This window comes from Crocodylus siamensis, chromosome 3 (assembly GCF_052110815.1).
Source record: "Crocodylus siamensis isolate JL-2025a chromosome 3, ASM5211081v1, whole genome shotgun sequence".
NCBI lineage: Eukaryota > Metazoa > Chordata > Crocodylia > Crocodylidae > Crocodylus > Crocodylus siamensis.
Genome location: NC_143397.1, coordinates 210,298,900 through 210,317,390, shown reverse-complemented (window position 1 = coordinate 210,317,390; position 18,491 = coordinate 210,298,900). Strand labels below are relative to the sequence as shown.

The window sequence follows — 18,491 nt, the reverse complement described above, 5'->3', positions numbered from 1 at the left end:
TGTAAGAGAAAAAAAATGAAAAAAGTTGCAATAGCCTACAGTTATTCTCATGAATAATCAGGGCCCATATTTTCAGTAATAATAATAAAAAAAGGGAAATTTAAAAACATATTTGGTCAAAACAAGCTTGACAGAAATCCCAGTCATTCAGCAAAGGGACTGGAGGACTTTCCTTCTCAATATTTATATACTTGTTTTTAAATAGTAGATATTGGTCTTTCCCCTTCTCATTTTGTAAAGATTCCTTCAAAGTATTACCCCCCAATAGACATTTTTTCTTATTCCTTACCCTCATTTGTGTGTTTGGCTTCTTGAACCAAGACCAAACAAGAGCATTATTAAATAGTGAAACTAAGAAATTGTTCTCGTCTTCATAGGTAAGAATATCCATTAACCAGCATTCTGGAAAATGCATCACATGCTCATCAAAATACCCAAGAACTGTCAATTTGATGAAGTATAACTCACATCTCATTAGTGTTGAGCATGGAAACAATATTCCACATCAAAAATGACTGCTAAAATATTTGCAATTACCAGCTGTTCGGAATCCATTTCATATAGATAAAAAAAACATGTCAAATTTAATTCATCAGATGCTTTCTGCTGTCATACTTTTCTTTCATTCAACATACTGAAAAGTCATAAAGCAACCTCAGAGTTATTCTAGATGTGTATCATATAGGGAAGAAGAATAATATGAATCTATTACGTCTGAAGATAACTATAGGGGTGGATAGTCTGAAGTCTGAATAAACTATACATTTTATCATAAATTGTGAATTTTTTTTTTTTTTTTTGGAGGAAGGGCATTGTTAGTAGAATAATGCTACACATTTCAGATACTGTCACAGCTCAAATCAATGATAACTTTAAGGTACCTAAATGTGTAGCTTATGGCATCTGTCTTATAAAAAAAATTCCAGCAGCTATTTTTATATGGACAATAACTCTGCAATAACTAAAGGACGTAATTATAAAGAGATAGTATTCATTTTTACAAAACAGATAAACAGGTGTGCATGAAGGTTTTAAATTACATAAGGACAGGAGCTTAACAGCAACGTGTGGTGGAGAAAAGAAAACACCACAATGTGAGAGTCAAATTAATGGCTTACTTTTAGATGTCTTGCCTCTGAAAAATGAGGTCAGGTAGGCTTTGTACAGGTTCCACCAAAACTGTTTCTGCTTAAGCAAGAGTGGGGAACTGCGATTCAGATAATGCTTGAAGGAAAACAGATTGGAGATCTCTAGACTACTAGAGTAAGAAACAATAGCAAACTGAAGGTGAGCAGTAGAGCTAAAGCAAAAGAATGATTTCTGTTTTTTCTGAGTTACCCATAGATCAGTTCAGAGAATGTAAAAGTGGTCTAACAGAGACAGATGACTATGTAGGTTTGCAAATAGTATAGCTAAACTCTTTCTATAACAGTTTGCCCCTTTACAGTTTTGCATATAAATGTTACCTTGGTTAACAATGCATTATATACATTGTTCCTGCTTAATACTTAAAAACCTGAATAGAGTATTACATGCTATTGTTTTTAGCACTATCTTTTGTATTAACAAAGTGTCTAGGGGCCCCATTGTAGATAAAGATAGTAATGTGAGTGGTGCCACGCAAACTAGGAACAGTGTAAAATAAGAGACAGGTGGATACACAGACAAACAGTTCAAGAAAACAATGGGATGCTTATCAACTAGCATCTGTATTTGTGGCACAGCTAAAATATCAGCTCCAATATGGCAGTAAGTGGGGACTACAATTTCAGCAGGGAGCTCTGGAAGGTAGCAATGGCACTGAATGAAATACAGTAAAGGGTTCATTTTCTGTGGCCCCCACAATACTGAGCTCATACACTAACTGTGGAAGCCTCACCATCAGAAAGGACAGAAAGCAACAACAAAGATGTGTGAACTCTAAGAGATGGCTCTTTACACTTAACTATCCACTGAGCTGAAATCATTGGGGTGCGTAACAGTAGCTTGAGAACAAACCAGGTAAGTGCAGAGGTAGTATCACAGTCAGAGACAATAGTGCATGAACAGTATTACCAAAAACATAGCTAGCTATTTTAGTGCCCTGGACATTGCAGAGGCAGGTGGGATATTGTGTCAAGCGCTGAAGAGCAACAAGCGAGAGCAGAATCTTACCTCTGATGGCACAGGCTCATGGCATTCTGGCTCCTGCTGCTACTACAGCACCAGCTTGAGCTGAGGTGGCTGCACTCCCTGTATGGCAAAACTAGGGATATTACAGCTGGAGGCACTTGCATGGTAAGATGCGATGGCAGAGAGACTACACTATAGCAAAAGACAACAGCAAAAATGTCATGGTGGCGATTTGAAACATCTTGAATTTCCATTGATTCAAGGGCAGGGTGCCAACCAAACTCTGATGGGATTCCTGGCAGACTGCCCAAATGCCATGAACTCAATACTTCCAGCATCTACCATTTTAAGACAGTTCAGCTGACAGGACTGCCCTAGAGTCATAGACCCCAAATTCCTAGAGTCCCATGGTCTCTAGCTCCAGTGGTATTGTTCTGGAGAATCTGCCTAGAGCTGCAGTCCCTGCAAGCATCGGTTCCTTAGGGCAGTCTGCCTGGTACAATTCCAGGATCGCTGACTGGAGGCAATATTTATTCCATGCCTAGGCTTTCTGATGCCCGCAAACCCCTGTTCTAATCAGTGCTTGGGGTCCATCTCTACACAAAGCATCTGAGAAGGCAAGAGAAACTCATCTGAAACCAGGACTGTCAGAGCTTTCATGTTCCCTGCTGGAAAAGAGGATTTGGAATCTAGAAGTCAGACAATGGACTTTCAGGGTTGTGGCTGTAGGGCAGGTTGTTGGTGGGCTGTCCCAAAACCACAGCCTGCAGAGTGCAAAATGATCCTCCATGGTGGCAGTAAAACTGACAAACATGTCCACTGCACTGCACAGATGTAGGGTCTGGGGGATACATTTTGTTTTGGAAACGTCTGCTACAGAATTTCTGAAATGAAATTCTCAGAATGACCAGTTTCAGAAAAAGTTAAAAGTTATGGGTTTTAGTCTGGTTTGGATTAACCAGGTCAAATGAAAAGGGTATTTGCCCCTGTTCACTCTAGCAGGCAGGAAACCTGAAGCAAAGAACTGCTATGCAAGATGCTGAGCAGGTATACATTTGCCTTAGTATTTCTATATGCCTAGAGTTGCTTGATTGTTGTGTTTTATCAAATAAATGCTGTATTTCTTTGTCCTATATGGACTCAAGGCATGCTAGAGGGAGACTTCTTATTTTTAAGGGTTTAAATTTCACAAGTATTCTAGGGGAGGACTTAAGTCACTGTATTTGTTAATCTTAAGGAGAGCCAGAGATACTGGGATCTGGCCCTTTTTACTGCCGAGATATGGCATTGGCTGCCGAGACGTGTTATTTAGATTTCTAAGGCAGTGTGGGAGTAAGTGAGATCTAGCCATTAGTTATGGAGGGATATGGAAGCTTATCCCTTTTTCCTTATTTTATAGAAAATAAATGATATTAAAAGTTGGTGGCAGCAAAAACAAATAGTAACTAGATAAATCCTCAGTTTGTTGCAAGCTGCTTCAATGTCATAAGCAGCTGCTTGATAGAACTGGCTATGAAACAGTTTTTTTTCAAGTGACTTCCATTAGCTATAATGTGGGATTCAAACATTTACTATTTTTTTTTCTCTTTATCTGATAACAATACAAAGCTAGTGGCATATCTACAGATACCCTGGTGATACTATCATTTTTTGCTTCAGGCCTTCTCCTGTGCTCCAATGGCACGAGTACTTCGCTGTACAGAAATTTATTTTACTAGTAACGGAAGATGATGTGAAAAATGTGTCTCTACCCCTTCTAAATTGATTTAATCCTTCTCTTCTACTATGACTACAATTATTATTTTTTTATTTAGTATTAATAGTAACTGGGTGCTTTAGAGTCTGAGGAAAGGTCCCTGACCCAGAAAGACTGCAATCTGAATAGTAGAGTTGGTTGAATTATTCATTCCAAAATAATCATCTGAAAATGTTACTCCTTGTATTTGTCAGTAAAGTAGTAAAAAATGTGTCCTGATTTCTGTGTATGTTATTTTTATTAGCAAGTATATCAGCAAATTTCAGTCCATGGGCTTTTAGAATGCTATCCAGCTCAGTTAGTGGTATGAGACTGGTCCCTGCCATGAAGCCCATAATATGCTGAGGTTTTATTGGATGCCATGCATGTTTTCATGATTTTGCCTTACTGATATGATGAGTGCCATCTCATTAGAAAGTGAATGTTATGCTGTATTCATTTATGTCACTTCTATCATTGAATGGATGTTATGCCATCTCTATGCATCTTGATGATTTTGGACATGGTTTACTCAAAGGAATTAAGGAATGCATACTTAAGGTAAAGGGAGTAGGTGAAACTACTAAGCATTTCTTGTCATTGTGTTTCTATGGCAAAAATAATTTCCACCTCCAAACACAGGCAGGATGGACTATTTGTGGGATGGGTACTGCCTGCCTGTAATGGTGAAAACAACCCCATGATAACAAAGGCATATCAGAGGCATTAGCTAAAGGAATTTCTGGCAGCTCCCAAGATTCATCAACAACTGGGACAGTCCTTATGGGTAAAAGGGCTGGGGTGGAGGGCTTGTTGGTATTTAGGGGTTGTCCATGAGTCATGTTATTTGGATTACCCAAGGCTTTGGATAAGGTCAAGTCCACAGCAGTCAGGGCTGGCAGGATCAGCAGGAATGATAATCTTTAGAAATACTGGTAGGACTCACAGGAGGGCTAGGCTATTGACAGAGGAGAGGATATGAAATTGTACTTGTCTTTTTGTTCCATCTTCCAACTGTATGGAGAGTTTTTCTTGTACAATTATTTTTTCCTATATAATAATCACTTGTTGTTTTATCTCCTGACTGTCTATGGTAAAGCATGATCTCAGGATGAATAATATTCCTAGATACCCATTCTTGAGAAATGGGAACTTAATCTTTTCACAACCCAAGGGGGCACTACCTAGAGCCAGTCAAGATTCCCCTGCTGAAATTGTGGGGTCCAGTAAAAAGGGCAGGGGAGCTGAGGTTTGTGGAGATAAAGTTATCCCAAGACAAACCCTGGTCAGTTCCTTGGCACATAAAGCAGGACCCCTTTAAGAGGACAAATATATCTGTTTGCCTGTGCCTAAGAGTATTAACTACAAATACCTGTTCCCTAAACATCCGCTTAGAGCCACATCAAAGTTGTAGGGATGCTCACAAATAAAGAATACAACAGGAAAGGGGACTAAACTGATTAGGCTTGTGGAACTCATCAAGTGCATATCTACAAACACCATTTTAGCAATATCTGAGCTATAACTAAAATATATGAATCGTGGGGAAGAGAGAAGCTTTTTCCTTTTTAAACAAAATCTAGTTGCTTACATCTGTGGCTCTACTTTCAGTCTTGCACCCATTTAGTTTACCCTAAATTATTGAAGAAAGCCTTAAGTCCTATATTGTGCTGTTATATAGTGGTACCTCTCAATCCTTTTGTATCAAGGAACTGACAGGAATTGGAAAAAGGACTTAAAGATAACCTGTCTTGAAAACGGCATTTATTTTCTAACCCCTGTGAAGTCTATCTCTACGTCACGTTCTTGATATGTGTGGATCAGATGCTACCTTTGTACAGAACAAAACCTAATGTTATATGTATGCAAACCATGGGTCTTTAGGACAAGTTGATAGCATTAACCAGAGTCTTGGGTAATTAGGAGGAAAAGAACATCTATCAAGGCAGTTCTAGTAATTCTTGTTATATGGCCCACTAGTTATTTTGCTATGTAGAACACTACAGAATTCACTGTCACTTATGTAAGGCTTTGCCTATGTAAAAAGTGCATCTGGCTCTTCATTTCTTTGGCAAGAACTAATGGCAAAAATATTACATTAGAAAAATATCAGTTGTTTATATTTAGGATTACCACCTTGAATATTTTGTTGCCAAGAAAACTCCTGCTGACATATAGACTTAACCAAACAACAATTCTATAACATATTATTAAGTACAATCATGATTTTCTACTAGCATAAAGTACTCTGTACATTAGAAAGCTGTTCCATAAAAGAGTGCAGAAAGATTATTTCAGGCTTCCACTTCTGAGAATTCTACCATTTTCAGCTGCTGTTCTTGGATTTATAAATAAAGGTAAAAATAAACACGTAAAACTAAGCATGAAACACAAAATGTTCAAGCCTTAGAAACAGTTACTAAATATTTTATAAAAGTTGTTACCATCTAGACAGAACTTTGATAGAAGTGATGCACAGCAGGAGCCGCAAATGATCAATATGACAACTCTAGCACCGAAGCATAAAGTTGGCTGCAACAAAATCAATAATAGAACAATCCATCATGCCCTAGTATGTTAATTATTCTTCTAACTCTTAATATCTGAATAAAATATAAGTTCGAAATATATCCTCTACAGCAGTCATTCTTTAAGTACTAATAACTAATTATCAACCTTTTTAAAAAAAATGCTCAATGTTTTATTAATATATTTCATTGATGAACCATGTTGGTAGATAAAAGTAATTTTTTTACTCTTTTTTTTAAAGAAATCCTCCATAGTTTGGGGGCCCAAGATCTTAAAAATGTGATTTTGTATATTTATTCACTTCTAAAATGTATTATTTATATAAATGAACGTTACTATTCATTCTACCTAACTCAATATCATCTGTCCTTCTGTCCTTCTGCCAGTTGAACTGAGATATTTTAACAGCTTGAATAAAAACTGAGATGCAGTCTTTTCCACCTCTTCAAAATACAACACTGATAAGCTACAGAGATGTGACCAAGGAGGTAGTTTCCATTCTCCAATGTATTAAGGTAGATTAATACCTTGGTCAAACAGTCTAGCAAAAACTTGTTCTTTGGCCACCTCAAATAGTAAATCTAAGAACCATCCAAAGTGAAATATAATTGTCTGATTATCAAACACAGTAAAGGGTACAAAATGGTACCTGGCAATGCCACAGGCCAAGATTTTAGAACAGCCAAAGAGGACCCCCCAGCCAAAGGTCATTCAGTGACTGAGACTGAATCAAGTTCATGGAGGGAGAGGACTTCATGGACATCCACATAATACTAACTAAACCAAGGGCTGGCAATCTGTAATCCACAGGCCAAATCTAGCATGCAAATAGATTAGATCTGGCCTGAAATCTGGGCTGAATTTTCTAACAGTGCTCTGATTTTGTTACAGTTTAGCTATCATATCTGACCTAGATTCTGAATTTTGCATTTTACTAATGATTCCTGCAGAGGGGTCTATACCTATCCCATCTCTGTGCAAGGGGTTGCTCTCTCCCCACCCCTGCAGACTCAGTTCACTGAATTGGACTCTCTAAATTATTTCTCACCAGTTTTCAGGGGGCTGCACTGGAAGCAGGGGAATAGGTGGAGCAAGAAATTAGTCCTTGTGTGTACAGAGCAGGAACAATTCAAATGCAGCATGGGATGGGTGCCCTGCACTCAGCTGGGTTACAAGGAGTAGTCTGCAATTAGTAAAAGACTGGTATCTCTTGAACTAAACTCCTAAAATTCAGAAATGCTAAATAAAAGCCACAGTTATGAGGTCTTGGAACTTTAAGTCAAGAAAGGTCCAGTAATCTGGTCACAACACACTTCTCTTTGCAGATTGCTTCTGAACTGCCAAGTAGCAATTGCATCTCTTTTTCTATTTCAAGGACAGCCTGCAAGATGCACAATTATTCATTAGCAGTCCCAGAAAATATTAATTGGTGTTAATGCCTAGGCTGAATAAGGAGAGAGACTCAGCACTGTAGAGACCTAGCACAGATGGTCATTTGGGGAAATGGATAGGCAACAATACTGCAGAAGATGATCTGCTATACATAGCAGATCACAATTCAATGAAGCTAAATGGCATTCTGGGATTACAGAGTGTGAGATTAGTGTAACATGGGGTGGATGAATGGGACAAGTGCCCCAAGCGCCATCTAAAAGGAGGGGTTACAGAAGTAAAAGGGGAGCACAGCTTGCTTCTTCTGCCTGCCTTGTTACTTGCCTAAAGTGACACACATTGCCAGCACAAGCAATGTGTACAGAATACAAGGCATTCTTGGAATCGGTTTTGTAGAGCAGCAGTGGAAGTTGCTGCTGTTGGAGGGAGAACTGACCCCCTTTTTTGCCTTCTGGACACGGGCTTCAGTGAGGGGAAAAAAAAAAGCACAAAAAGGTCTCCTGGCAGTAGCAAACTTCACTGCCAGTCTAGAGAACTACAATTCTCAGAATAGCCTGGACCCCATGCCACTGACTAGTCCTCTGCTCTATCCCTGCACCTGCAATCAAAAGGGTAAGAGAGTGGAAGGGAGGGAAAGGGTGAGATCTGGCTGCCCAGGGTGCATTTTTACTGTGCTACACCGAGACTGGCCACTGACACATCTCCAGAATACAGGCCATCCCCCCCAGCCAATCAGTGGTGAGAGGCAGAGCCACCGAGTCCCTTGGTCAATCAGTAGAAAGGAGTGGGGTCACCACTGAAAGACTACTGTTTGATCCAGGAGCCCCACACTGATGAATGCTTGGTTCCCTGTGAAATGAGGGAGAGCAAGTGCTCGGATTAGGCAGCAAGTGTATGAGCCCCGGCAGTTCAGCCAGCAGGGAGCCTCGTCTCCTCCCCTTGCATCATGGTTTCACATATCCCACAGCTCTGCCATTCTCCCCAGACAGTGCAGCCTTGAGAGAACGTGGCACAATAGGTATGAGGCTCAAACAGCCCCTGCCCGCACCGAGATCTGGTCTCACTCGAGCCCCACTTCACACTTGGGACCCAGGGACACACACTGCACAGGAACTTCACCACCTCCCCATCAGCATTCAGCACAGACACTGGGCACTCAGGAATCTGCCCTGACCACATCTGGTCACAGCTGGGCTGAGTGGAGTCGGTGGGTGTTGGATGCCTGTGGCAGTGCAGCCAGCTGCCCGGCAGGACCTTCCCTTTGTTCTCCAGGAGATGGACAGGTTTGCCTATCCCAGGGGAGAAGTAATTGCCTAATGAGCTGCCCCAACCACACAGGAGCCTGTTCCTCATTCAGGAATGGACAGGAGACAAAGGATTTAAAAACAGGGTGGTCTGGTATAGAACAGGACCAATGGCTACCCTAGCTATATCTCTGGTACTGAAGCATGATAAGAAAAAAGAAAACCGTGACCTGAGGAAAAGCTGAAAAAAGGGCTTCTTTACTTACAAAGAGAAGTCTGAAGAGTGGGACAATGATGATAATTTTCCAGTTCATAAAAGATTGTACAGTAGTGGTTCCCAATCTGTGGTAAATGTACCACCAGTGGTATGCGAACAACTTGTCAATCATATGTGTTAACAGATTTATTATAATTACTTTATATGACAAAAAAAATTCTGGTAGTACTTAAGGTTGAACTGAAAAGAATTGGTGGTGGTACTAAAGGCTGTATCATGTTAAATTGGTGATGCGCAATCTGTCAGAGTTTGGGAACTGCTGTTGTAGAGGACAGTGATAAATTGTTCTGCACACCCACGATGAGCAGAACAAAAAAAAATCTGCTTAATTTGCAAGAAAGATGATTTAGGTTAGGCCCTAGGAAAAAAACCTCTCTCTTTATAAGGACACTGAAGCATTAGAACAGGATGCTTAGGGGGGTTGTGGACTTTCCTTCACTGCAGGTTTTTTGAGATTAGACAAACATCTCTCAGGGTTGACTCATTTTTCTTCACTGAAATTGAATATTCCCGAAGGCCCCTTTTCAGCCCTATGTTTCAATTATTTGGTTATTTTTATTTTTTAATCTAGAAGCCAGCTTCCATTTTCATTCCAGGTCAAATGGCTTGGCTGTTGAACTAAGATTTTAAAGAAAAAAATTCTTCCTTTGCACATATTCTCCTTAAATACCAAAAATATTTATTCCAGGGTGATTTTGAAGTCATCTTAAAATGTTATACACACAACATTTAAGAGGAAACCTACCAGAAAGCAGTGAATTTTCAAAATATGAAGTTAAACCTAGTATTCTGCCATCCTCTGAACTATTTACCTGGCATTGGAAAATTGCTACAAATTAGACCAACTGCAGTAAATCCTTTTTAATATTACCATTTTTTCAACCAAATTCATGCCATGTAAAAATCCTGTTGAATAATGGGAGTCAGAACTACTGAACGCGCATTTTACATGACATGAGTTTGTTGAGAAAAAGTGCTAAATATTTAGTTCTGTCCCTAAATATCTAAATACCCAAATGTCTATATGCTGTTACTTGAAAAATCCAGAATCGATTACGTAGTGACACAAAACCCCACTCTATGTTATTTGTAATATAGTTAAACCTGAGGTATGCCCCCTAAAAATTACTGAAGCTTGTGAAGTAAATAAAACTCTAATAGTATGAAGACATTATCTTTCAAGTACATATTTACTAAGAGTGACCTTTTTTCATACCTGCAATTATCTTACTCTAAACTGATTGTTGTTGACATATGTAATTAATGCTTACAAAAGGACAAACCAGGAATTAAGGCAGGCAGCAATTATTTGAAGTGTAGTGTCTGCCAGATTAGTGTTGGCATAATGAATGTTCATTGTGTATTAAAACTGTATGACAACTACATGAAGAGCACTTAAAGCTGGTTAAAAAGAAAGTTTAGAATGACTTGTTTTAATAGAAAATTGACAAGATGCTGGACCAGCCTAAGAGCCTTCAGGATTATTTATAGTTGTGTTTTAACAGTTAGTGAGCCACAATATACTTAGGATGTCCATTTGATGCATTTTTTTCCCCTAACTTGTGATGCAGCACAAAATCAACATGACCTTATTGATTGAAGTCAATGGAAAAAAACCAAAAAACTCACTGAACTTCAGTGGACATTGGGCTAGGCTCTATCTAAACTCTAGCTCTCTGTATATAGAATTGCCTCATTCTAGTCTGGTTTTATGTTCATTTTACCTTTCACTGACCATTTGCTTCACTCTGGCTTCTGAGAAGCTTAAAAAGAAGCTGCTTCAAGATGACACTCGAAGGTTGAACAAGTCACCCATTTCACCCATCATTCCTTCTTTTAAAGACTAATCCACTTCAAGATTATTATTATTAATAATACTAATAAAAGGTACAAGGCATTTTTCTCATAAGTATAGAACTACAGTAGGAGTTCAACAATCATAAGGGGGGAAAAAATGTCACAACTTTACACCATGTGGAACCACTACACAGAAAGCATATTAAATGTAGAAATATAAGAAAACACAAAAAGGAAGGATAATTATGTTACTTATATTAAAACAGTAGTCTCTACAAAATCTTTCTGGTTATTCATCCTACTGATTAATCCAAAGTAGTTCCTATAATGTAAGTCATAGCCTAGCAGTTATCTCTAGTAATGGGTTGCAACTGCAACTGTCAAAATTGCATTTTTGTATTATACATGACTGAAGTCATTGTCTTAAGATTTTCATTTCTCATTGCAATACATGTCACCATTCTTCAGCTCAGCACTGTCTGAGTTTCTATTTAGACCACTCTACTAGTTTCTATTTAGCCCTTGGTACAAGCTTTCTATTGCTACTTTATGCTCAACAAGCGCTTGATTCCAACTATGCTTTGTGCTTGATTCTAGATGAAATTAAAGGAGTGCAGGCACTTAATCCTTATAGAGGGAAAGTAGGATGATATACTGCAAGGGGGCAAAATTAAAAGAAAAAGAAATCCTTGGAGTGCCATCTTGCCTCCCCCTCCAGACTGTTCTTCCTGTCTATTACTTTTTCTGTTAGAAGAGCTGTTAACACAGCTGGGCTACCTTTGATCAAACAGTACTGTTGATTTCTTGTACCTGCCACCTCCCAGAGCCGCAGCTGAGAACAGGAGCAGCTGGTTTTCTGCCAATGCGTTGGTGTTCAATTTATGAAATCATGCATGGCTCAAACCTCACAGGAGTTGAATACCTCTACCCAAGGTATCCACTGTGTTATATTCTGCCATAAGACATGGAAAAATCCCATTTCCTCTTCAAATTAGCTATTTCCAATAGTCTCTAGTATGATATAACAACATAATTTACTACAAGAAATACTCATCAGTTTCAGCACAACATAATTAAACCCAAGTCTTGGGAGAGCTACATTTTTTCATACCCCTACGTAAAACCATAATATTTAAGGTACTTCATAGTACCAAACAAACTGCTCATTGATAGAAATCTTTTTAGTCTTCCAACATACTTAACTTTGACAGAAAGCTCAATGGAATGTGAGACTATACTTTCAAATTCATACTACAAATGAGAAAAAACCCCCCCACATATATTTAACAGCGGTGTCCTTTGGTACCCCAAAAAAGAGGCGACTGTTGGGGATGGTTGGGTATGTATCAAGTTAAATGCCTATGAATTACTACTAAGTATGATTAATATTCTATAAATCCAAATATTTAAGTGGCATAAAAGGACATCTCCCCATCCTCTTTAAAGCTGCTGGCAAAAGTAAAAAAAAAAAGCCCTAAAATATAGCTAGGCAAGGTTCTTTGGGTAGATGTGCTATCTTTTAATGCAACCAACAAAATAGTTGGGAAAAAGTTCTTTACAAGCTTTTGGGCACAAACACCCTGTTCAGGCACTGGGAAACTCTGCTGCTGTTTGTGTGCTCCAAGGTAGAAAAGAAACTAAATTACAAACAAGAAGTGTGTAAATACACAAATGAGTGGAGGTTTGGAAGACACTGCATTTCTTCACACATTTCCCTCCCTTCCCCCCTCCCCCTACCCATTGTCTTCCAAATTTCCGCTCATTTGTATTTTTACAGACTTCTTGTTTGTAATTTAGCTTTTTTTCTACCTTGGAGCACACACAACAGCAGCAGTCTTCTAATGCCTGAAGAAGGATGTTTGTGGCTGAAAAGCTTGCAATGAACTTGTTTTCCAGCTATTTTGTTGATCTAATAAAAGATATCGTATCTACCCAAAGAACCTTGCCTTCCTATGTCTTTAGACCAACACAGCTACAACCAAAAACCCTAGAATACAGCCTCAAGTTAGCTGCAGAACAGCAGTCTAGTTCAAGAGGGTCGCTGACCAGTAAACTAGACAACTGAAGTCTCAAATCATAGTCCACCTCCAGCAACGCATCATTCTTAAGATTCTCCCCCTTTTACAGCTATTTGAAAATATAGGGCTATTTAAATCTTTCATTGGAAAGTGAACTCCAAAATACTAATATGGGATGGGTTGCTGTCAGCCCATTTTCATTTACAGTGATGAGCTGTCAGTGCATGTGCAGCTGCAGGCCTCTAGTGACAGCATTGCACAAAGAAGTAAACGCTCAAGCAGAGGTGAACTCTTAAGAAAATTGGTACTGAACTCTTGAAGGTTTTATCAAAACCAACACCCACATACTTGCAACTAGTTACTATATACCAAGCAGCATTTATCATATGCATAAGATTCCCCACTTAAAGGAGGCAGCAAATTTTCTATCATTTAAATTTTTTGGATGTACCACTCCTTGAAGTATTCCAATATTGATTAAATGCTTATATATATTTGTCCTTTAATTTTTTGGAATCTGTATGATTTTTTAAATAAATCTGCAGCGTTATTGTAAAGATATTAACTTTCCAGTGTTACCTGGACTCCATTGAAACAAGCAAGAATTTTAAAGATATGTTTTAACTATGTAGTTTTCTTATAAAAATGAATTGTTTGCTCTTTAATGTAACAAAAAAAATTTAGTTACAAGGCAAACTCTGCATCAAACTCCTTAGTCATTCAAACAGGATATGCATTACCGATCCATTGGGACTAATTTATTAAACTGAAATTCAAAAGAGTGAATGAGAATTAAAATAGTTAGAAAATAAAACCAACCAATTTATGACAAGAGCAAAACAAAATACATACCATTTCCTTAAAGTATTTCTAGCTTTATCAGGTCAAGATAACATGTACTGAATTACTTACAAAATAACCAGTTTTAATCACCAGCTGGCAATTTAACCAATTCCATACAGGTTCCATTTGATGGCAAATAAACTGTCATACAAGATGTTACAAACTAAATCTAAAGCTGGAAATACTATATGACAAACAAAGTATCTTCTACTTTAAAATGTCAGACAACCAGATACTAGGCATTATAATTGGTTCTTAACTATACCAGCCTCCAATCCACAATACTATTCAGGCTTTACTATTTAAAAAAAATCTGTAAAATTAATTTTAAACATTAACATTTTACTGGCCACATCTACATGAGACGCTGACTGCACAGTTGTTACTATGCAGTTATTTAGAACTTGCATACACAAGTACTAAATTATTGCACAGTAACCAGAGTTACCACATAGTAGCATCCCCAAATGGCTTTTTAGTGGTTCTGACTGTGCAGTAGCTTGTAACTTCTGTGCAGTAGCCTTGCACTATGCTTGTGCCACACAATGCTACTGCACAGTAGTAACGAGCTACTGAGCAGTCAGCGTCTCAGGAAGATGCAGCCACTGACACTTTGAAAGCTTAACTTCTTTGCTGCTGACACAACAAACTGACCATCTCTCTCCTCCAAGACCCTGAAGAAGCCTCTTCGTGAATACTCAGTGGTGTATTTTTCAGCATGGATGCAAGTAGGAAAAGTAGAGCCAAGGATTAGCTTTTCCCTCTGGGACCATTTCCAGCTCAGCCCACAAATGTCTTCATGGAAATCTGACTCTGAGTTAATGCTTGGCAGCATTACTCTCATGGAGTTCTCTCTATATCTGCTACTAAGCAAGACAGATGCCAGAAGGGAAGAGCCTCAGCCACAAAATGCCATTCAGGCTACTTGAAAATCAGACCGCTTGGTTCACAGGTGATGTCTTTTATTAGACCAACTAAATATTCAAAAAAAAAAAAATCTTTATTGAAAGCTTTCAGGCACAGTCACCCTTCTTCAGGCATATGAGAAAGCAAAGATTGTAAAATCCTCCTAGCTGGAAATGAAAATGCATTTTTCACAGGAGACCTGAAGGTACTGTAAGATCTGATTAGAATAGTTCATTTTGTGCAAATTAGGCTCAGATACAAGTTGGAACAGTTTTTTTACCTTGAAGTTGTTTGGTGGCAAGCAGGATGTAGAATTAGGTCTCCTTCTGGTTATGATGTTTCACATGTCAGAGCAGAGTGGGGAGATGGCATGTTCTCCTGGGCAGGAATGTCTTGTGTGTTGAGGTGCCTCTGAGCTCTGTGAAAATGCAAATTTAGCTCGAACAACAGGCAGGAGCAGGGTGTCAACTTTCAGGTTTCCAGGTGGTAAATTTTGCTTCCTTCTTGTAAAATTATGAAGTTTTCATTTAAAAAACAGCTAAAATTCGACATCTGCCATGTTTCAGGTATACAGGGTGTAGCCATATTGGTCTACAGGCAAAATTCAGACTACTTGCTACTTTACGTGCTTTCCCTAAATGTGTGGCATTGAGAGCTTTGAACTAGATTTGGAGAGTTTGTGAAGCTGTATGAAATTTACTTCTATAGGAACTTATATCCTGTAGCACTATTTCACAAACCTGTGATCTGTATTCTACTGATGTTTTATTTGGGCTACTGCTGTCTTTGTTGCTATAGCTCCAATGGATTACTGTTTATCAATAATATTCTTTTATGCACTGTGTTTTAACATTGACCCTAGTGGAATCAGGATCCATTAAGATACGGCTGCTTCCGCAGATGCTATCTCTGGATGAAAGGTTTCCTATGTTTACTTTAAGAAGGTCAATCATTCAGATGTACTCATCAGTTTGGAACATTCCCAGATGCACTACAAACATTCACTTCATAAATACCAAAAGGGTTTAAACACTTGACAGTAGTTGACCAAAACAGACTCATTTCTACTTCAGAAAACAGCATTCATAAAAATAGGTTGACATACTGCAAATGTTTTTTATAAGAAGTGTAGGGTTTTGCCGTGCACTGTACATAAATTAACCAAATTCTACGGTTGCTATTTGCAAGGCAAGTGAGGACTACACCATGTGTCTCAAAATGGAATTAATACAAAAAATTAAATACATGTAGATCTCAGCATTAGATACACCAGCTGCTGGGTCACTTCAGCCTGCAGCCTAAAAAGATTGTTGACTACTGACCTACTTGGTTTTTTATTACTATGCTTCCTCATTATACAATGTCCATTTTGTTCTAAAAGGAGGCTTAAGGCTTCTCCACATTTCTGGTGTAAGAGAGTCAAGTTACCTTTTTCTGGAACTGTCTTTTAATGGAAATTTCAGCTTTTCCTAAAGCATCTGGTGCCAAATTGCCCGGCTAAAAGATTATTCTGTTCTTCCCTGCATTTAACTAAAAGATAGGAATGACTCCTGGACTTTGGCTTCTATGAACTCTGAAAACAAAACTGTTAAGTCTCAGAATGAATATAATGCATGTTAGAGGAAACTTCACTATGGGAATCTAAAGTATTATTTCATGGTCTTGCAATATCTTATGAATTTAATCCTTTAAAAAGAGAAACAAACTCCTTCTTGGAGTCATATTTCAGCTTCATGCTAATCAAAAACATGTAGGACATGTCTCTATGAGCATGCATGTGCAGGGGTGTTTACTTCCCATGGGACAAATAGCAGTGGCACATATTTGTGCCACTGCTATTTGTCCCTGGAGAATGCCCCTGCACACTTGCTCCAGCATGCAGCAAAGGAACCCAGGTAGGGTTGGGGAGGCTAGGATAAGCACCTGTGCTGGCCCCAGCAGCCTTACCTGGGGGCCTCCCAAGGCAGCAGTGGCACTAAGTAGCCACTCAGCCTGGCTGGCAGCCAGGATGTGGGTCTGGCTAGCCATGCTCTGGTTTCTGGTGGTGCATGCTGCTGCCATGTGCACCACATTGCTTTTATGTTTTAGCAGTGCTTTTTTGTTTTGTTTTGTTTTACACCAGGATCTCCCAGTGTCAAAAAAATCCACTGAAAATTAAAAGTGTGGCACATTGGGGTGCATATGCTGTGTGTCATCTGTAGTGCCTCAAATGGCTTGAAAGCTCCTCAAACTATATGTGTGCACATGTGGCAATACACCTAGACAGTTCGGTATATACGGCTGAGATAAAAGGAAAGAACTCTAACAAACCAGAAAGTATCTCTCTCTCCTATTTTGTTTTGTAATGTATTTCCTAGACTTCTGGAGGCATTTCTGATTTAGAAAAATGTTCAAATATACATGGCAGACTAGAGCCAGTTTTGGGCACTGCACTTAAAGGAATACATAGATGAATTCAGAAAAGTCCAGCAGAGAGCAACAGCAACAAAAAAATGATTTATAAGAAAAAGCTGGAGGAGCTGGGCTTACTTAGTTTGGAGCAAAAGAGACCAAGAAGCAATTTTATAACAGTATTCAAATGAATGAAGGGTGGTTATAAATAGGATAGCAACAAACTGTTATCTGTGGCTTCAGGTGACAAGAACAGAAGTAATAGTCTTAAACTACAAGGGAAATTTAAAAATTAGATATTAGGAAGAACTTTCTGTTAGGGTGGTTAAGCACTAGGACAGATTAAAAGGTTGTGAAATCTGTCCTTGGACATTTTTTAAAAGTAGATCAGACAATCATTTGGATGAGATGGGTTAGGCAGGACTGATTATGCCTTGATCAGAGGGTTGAACAAGATGACCTCTTACAGTTCCTTCCAGCCATATTTTCCTATGATTCTATAGTTTTGTAACATAACCAGGGATCTGGGTTTTCTGTTTGCCATAGAAAAGCATGGCTTTTTTTCCTTTAAAATAGAAAAACATGGGAAGATACAGGTTTCCCCCTGCAGCCTGCACACATGCATGTGGCAGCCATGGTGGAGAATAGCTCGCTCCAAGTGAGTCTATTGGAGTGGAGTGGGGGAGGGAACACTGGTGATGTGGCGGGGGGTGGGGAGAGACACATGCCGCCCAGATTTCTGTACCTGCACAGGGCTGAAACTTGGTGGGACAAGCAGGAGCCATCTCTGCAACCCATTGGGCAGGATCTTACATGGGAGGGAATGCTTCACCATGGCCATCAAGGCAAGGTGCCCCCTACCCACCTGGCATAGGTGGGGGCAGAACTGCATGCTGCCACCTCCACTACTGCCACACCTCATCTTGGCAGTCATGGCAGCACAGCGCTCCGTCCCACGCTGGTCCTGCCCACTGGGCCTCATAGGCAGCTCCTGCCTGGAGTTGGTCTGGTCCAGCTGCAGCCTTAGGCTCTGCTGTGGGTGTAGAAATGGTTGGGGGGAGGGGAGGAGCAAGACATGTGCTCCTCCCCTGCACCCCGAGTCACCTGTGCTCTCCCACCCCTCATACATTGCCTCTGCCCACTCTCCCCTTTCCCCACACATCCATCCCATTCCCCATGGACACCTACGTCCCTCCTCACACACTGGGGGGCTGTGGCTTGGGAGTGAAGGGCAATGGCAAGGGCAG

General features: G+C 39.4%; 1 protein-coding gene across 6 annotated transcripts in view; it reads right to left on the bottom strand.

Moving 5' to 3' along the window:
* The window catches only part of RALYL (RALY RNA binding protein like), a 709,413-nt gene that overhangs the window by 569,692 nt on the left and 121,230 nt on the right, over nucleotides 1-18,491 (bottom strand). For 4 of the 6 annotated variants that reach the window (XM_090040250.1, XM_090040249.1, XM_090040253.1 and 1 more), the window contains one exon: nucleotides 15,134-15,271. The exons of the other annotated variants lie outside the window; for them this stretch is intronic. The gene's annotated coding sequence lies outside the window, so the exon portion shown is untranslated. The remainder of the gene's footprint in view (nucleotides 1-15,133; nucleotides 15,272-18,491) is intronic. 6 annotated transcript variants of the gene reach the window in all.